This window comes from Jaculus jaculus, chromosome 4 (genome assembly GCF_020740685.1).
Source record: "Jaculus jaculus isolate mJacJac1 chromosome 4, mJacJac1.mat.Y.cur, whole genome shotgun sequence".
NCBI lineage: Eukaryota > Metazoa > Chordata > Mammalia > Rodentia > Dipodidae > Jaculus > Jaculus jaculus.
In genome coordinates, this window is record NC_059105.1 from 80,962,050 (window position 1) to 80,967,174 (window position 5,125).

The 5,125-nt window shown below is 42.3% G+C and overlaps 1 pseudogene; it reads left to right on the forward strand.

Annotated features, from left to right (window-relative positions):
- Positions 1–1,629: 1,629 nt before the first annotated feature.
- Positions 1,630–4,072, forward strand: LOC101613402 (annotated as a pseudogene).
- Positions 4,073–5,125: the final 1,053 nt, after the last annotated feature.

A 5,125-nucleotide genomic window follows, 5' to 3' on the forward strand; every position in this document is an offset into this window, starting at 1 on the left:
TTTCATATCTTCCCCCCTTGTGACCCACTGGCTTTAATTAGGCTTGCTTGCATGAGCATGGTGAGCACGGGCAGTGTGCTAGCGGCTACACCACTAAAGGGCATCAGTCACTCTCTTTCCCCAGCATCTTATCCTCCTTCTTCCTTTCTTTCTCTCTTCTTTGCTCTCTCTCTTTCTTTCTTTCTCATTTGCATCAAAATATCCTACAGGCCAGCTGAGGTCCTATGAGGTCAACCTCTGATTTATGCACGGATATTCAGAGATTGTTTTGTCTAATACAATCATTTTGTACTTGGATTCATGTATAAGTTACTGTTTATTTGCTTTAAGAATATGCTTAGCCTTTGTTTTAGCAGAAATAGTCCTGCTCTAATTGTTTTTGTGAACAGTCCAAAAGTTATTTTTCTGTAAAAGTTCAAGGTTCAGGAGAAATATGCATAACAGACCTACACTGCATGTTGGATGGATTAAGACTCAGATAGGTGCACCAGCTTGGCTTTCTGCCTTCCCTTTTATTCTGGTTTCACAGGTCTATCACCAGGTACAAAGGAGAAAATCTACAAGAAACAATTGTTGCTATTTTCTCCCAGCATCCAATTATGAAACCAAAATTGAAATCTGGGCTTGTTTATCATCTGCAAAATCTTAAATACAATTGCGCTAGTAGTTTGTAATTAAAACAGAAAATCCCATCCACCACAGTGAAAACTTCCTCTCCCAATGTGTGCTAGCGGAAGCATTTGAATCCCTTTCAAATCTAGTCATTGTCCGTTATGTTCGTGGGACAACAAGAGCCCAGGCTCAGCTTTCTAATTCTGGCATTTGGCAAACGCGGACAGTATCTCAGTGGTTCACTGGGGATGGCGTTGCCAGATTCAGTGAGAACAGCCTGAACAGCAACTGCCACTCTATTTAATGCTGACTTGGCTCAGTCTTCCCATGGATTTATTTGCCTGGGCGTCTTTGCCAAGCCAACAGGGTAAATCTGAATGGAAGGGGAGACCATGTTTCTCTGCCCACAACTTCTCCAGGGAGCTCAGCACTCTGAGATAATGACCTGCTGATTTAGCAAGGTCAGTGGCTAATGAGTAAAGCCAAGGTTGTGACTGTCCTGAGGACTGGACAATGTCTGTAAAAATAAAAACAATCACCAAATAAATCATGAAGAAGCCAGAGTATATCAGAGTCTCCTGTGGTGATAGCTTTCGTGGTGATGATTTTTTTTTTTTAATATGCACTACTTTTCTAAACAAAATCTGAGCATGTGTCTTCTAATATTTTTAGATTAAGCAGAAGATTTTTACATTACTTTTTTCTCCTTTATCTCTAGTGATGGTTTATAGCCTCATAGAAGAGACTTGGGCTCATTTACTTAAACATTGATAGAAATATTGGAATAGAGTGTTCCTAGATGGCTAAACCATAGACCCTGGAACTCCAGTGTGAATGGTGGATGAGGATTGAGGCAAGCCAAGTCAAAGTGGATATTTAAGCTATTAACATGGCCTTGGGAAGGGGCAGCCCAGGAGCTTCCCTTTGGAACTGACCTGGGCATTGGACAGCCCTCTCAGGGCCAGTAGAGACTAGAGCATCACCAATGCACAGTCCACAGTCAAGGACTGTTGGGGGATGGAGGGAGAGCTCAGGGACACAGCTAAGCTTCTTCCTCTGCTCAGCCCCTCCCCAGTCCTAGAAGTCGAGTCTTGGAGCGCGGCTGTCCAGATCTCCTGGGAAATTTTGGATGAACATTCCCTCATCCTTTATGTAAGTTTCCTTTTCTGTTAAAATCAGCTACAGAGGTGCATGTATCTGTAGTTTTTGCAGTGGCTATATACCCTGATGTGCCCATTCTCTCTGTCTGCCTCTCTTTCTCTCTAAAAAAATAAAATACTTATTTTAAAAAACCAGCTATAGTCTATTTATGCTATTTGGAGCTAAGTTCCTAATTAATTGGAATACTCTTGGAAGGAAGAACGAACTTAAACCCCGGGCTGTTGGAGTATATAACATATATATATTTAAGCCAGAGTCACAAGCTGGCCTTGAATTTGCTATATATCTGTAAAAGACCTTGGACTTCTGATCCTCCTGCCCTTATCTCCTGAGTGCTAGGATTGTAGCTGTGTGCCACCACACCACACATTTCACAATGCTTGGGATCAATCTCAACTTCATGTATGACAGGCAGACACTGCACACGAGCTGTATCTGTGGCCTCAGAACCCACATTCTTAAGCCCTTACAGGTACCACCTGTGGAACATCATTGTAACCATGGAGATTATTGCCCCAAATGGATACCTACTGAGAAAAATAGAAAAGACTTCTGTTTATAATTATGCCACTGTCATGGTGAAATGAAGTCTTTGTCCTGCCTTTATGCCCCATGGAGGAATTATGTCTTCTTCCTTCTGCTGCTAATGTTAAATGGGTTCTTTGGGAAATTGTGTGTATACTTGAAGGCCTAGAGCTGAGGGTCAGGCTCACTTGATCTATTTCAACTGTAAATGTTCAGTTGGCTGAATTGAAGGGTATCTATATACCTGGTAAACATTTGTTCTAGGTGTGTCTTGTTAAGGTGCCTCTGGAAAAGATGATCATTTGAGTAATCTGAGTAAAGTTTTGCCCTTTCTAAGGTAGACAACATCATCTAATTATATGGGGACCTGAATGGAACAGAGAAGTAGAGAAGGCTAAATTTTCTTTCCCTTTGTGAGCTGGTGCATGCATTTTTTTTTTCCTGCCTTAGGTCTTGGGGTTCCTAGTTCTTGGTCCTTCAAACTCTGGAGCTCACAGCACTGTGGCCCCTCCTCACACTGCCCACAGATCCTTAGGCCTTCATCCTCAGACTGAATTCCACCACCAAATTTCCTGGTTCTCCAGTTTGGGTATGGCAGTTTGAGGGACTTGCAGGGTTTTGTGATTGTGTGAGCCATTTCTCATAACATAACTATTACACATGCATACACACCATATTGGTGCTGTTACATACCATATTGGAAGGCAAAAAAGAAAGATATTAAATAAAAGAGGGATTGGGTAGTGGAAATGGGGGAGCATGAAAGGAGGTGAGGGACTTCTAAGCTCATGGTACCAGTGCCATGGTGGCTTTTCCATCATGGCATAGAGATGGTGGGGCCTGCAGTAGGCCTTGAGTCTGGTGGTCCACAAGGGGGACCTTGAGCTCAGGGGTGTTGGCCACCCTGCAGAGCCCATGCATCTCAAAGCCTGAGCCTATTTCCTGGAGTAGTTAACAGTCACATTAGTCATTGGAGGAGCTTTATTGCCTGGAATGAAGTACTCCAACAAAGAAAAGTAACCCAGTTCTGATCCCGAGATTCACCAGCCAGACTGGCCAAGGTTCAGGGAACATTGTGGAAGAGGGTATCGGGAAGACTATAAGAGCGGCAGGGGCAGGGGAGTATAGAAACTTCCTGAAACACAGCTCCCCCCCTCACAGAGATTGACAGAGGCCTTACTTACCTCACACTGAATACCAACCAATAACCCCACTGAGGAGAACCCTCAGGGACGGTGGGTCCAAGGGAGAGGGGACATAAGACTATAAACATTGTAAAATAAATGAATGAATTATAAAAAAAATAGAGAGAGAAATGAAAGAGGAGCTGGAGAAGGAATGGCAGTGAAGCATAAGAAAGCCTTTACTTGGGGGACCATTTTCCCTCACAGCACACATTTGAGAGCCCCAAACCAACAAGGACTACATGGGTCAGTGGGCATTGATTTATCTTAGCTTCACTCCTTGCCTTAATGTCTGTCCAGAAGAACTAGAAAATATGGTTCAAGTTGTGGATGAGAAATAATATTCCATCTCTGCGAAATTTAACTTCACTCTTCATCACCATTGACCCAGAAAGGGACACAAAGAAAACTACTGTGAATCATGGAAAAGACTTTTCTCCCAAACTGGTTGATTTTACTGGTACAAAAGAAGAGATTGCCCAAGTGTCCATCTATACAGCCATGGGCCTAAGGATGAAGATGAGGACACAGAATTCTCTTGCAAAAGAGGAAGGAAGGAGAACTTGTCTCCCTTAGGAGCCAGTATATAATGCAACCCAGAATGCTTCATATCTCGAGAACATCTATGCAGAAAGGATGCTACCCTTGTGTTCCCCCAAGATTTGGGACTGTGATAATTATAACCCAAAGTCTGCTGAATGAATCCAAAGGACCAGGGTAAGTGGAGCCAGCAGAGAACAGGCCTCACAGCAGGAACAGCAGGGAGAGTGTACCAGTGCATCCTTGGGGATCAGCCCTCCGAGCAGCAACACTGCCTCACCGGTGTCTTGGACCTTGCTCACACAGATTAGGACTAAATTGTACAGAAAAGAATGTAACTTCTCCTATTCCTCTTGCTGTTTTCATCTTGAGTGCTTGGTGGTTGGTGGTCATGATAGGGTCTGTGCCATTCAAGGTTATTAAATTTTGCACTTAAAGGCAAAATATAGTCTTCCTTGTAAATGAACACCACTGTTGCATTTCCATCCCAGGTAACAGATGCTCTTTGACTACTGAAGAGGATTGTTCAGGGCTAACTGTTAGATCAATTGCTGCAGAGATCTTGTATTTTTAAAAGTTAAACAGCTAGACGATTTTACAGTTATTCTATGATACACCAAGTGAAAAGAAGGGGAGATTGATCATGAGTATGGTATTTTTCTTTTCATGTCAGTAAGATTATACTGAACATAAAATACATGTGTAGTCAGTTTTGTTTAAAAAAAAAAAGTGTCCAAATGGATTAAAGACCTTAACATCAGACCGGAAACTCTGAAACTGCTAGAGGAAAAAGTAGGGGAAACCCTTCAACATATTGGTCTTGGCAAAGACTTTCTGAATACAATCCCAATTGCTCAGGCAATAAAACCGCAGATTAACCACTGGGACCTAATGAAATTACAAAGATTTTGCACCGCAAAGGATACAGTGAAAAAAGCAAAGAGGCAACCTACAGAATGGGAAAAAATCTTCGCCAGCTATATATCTGATAGAGGATTAATATCTAGGATATACAAAGAACTCAAAAAGTTAAATAATAAGGAATCAAACAAGCCAATCAAAAAATGGGCTATGGAGCTAAATAGAGAGTTCTCAAAGGAAGA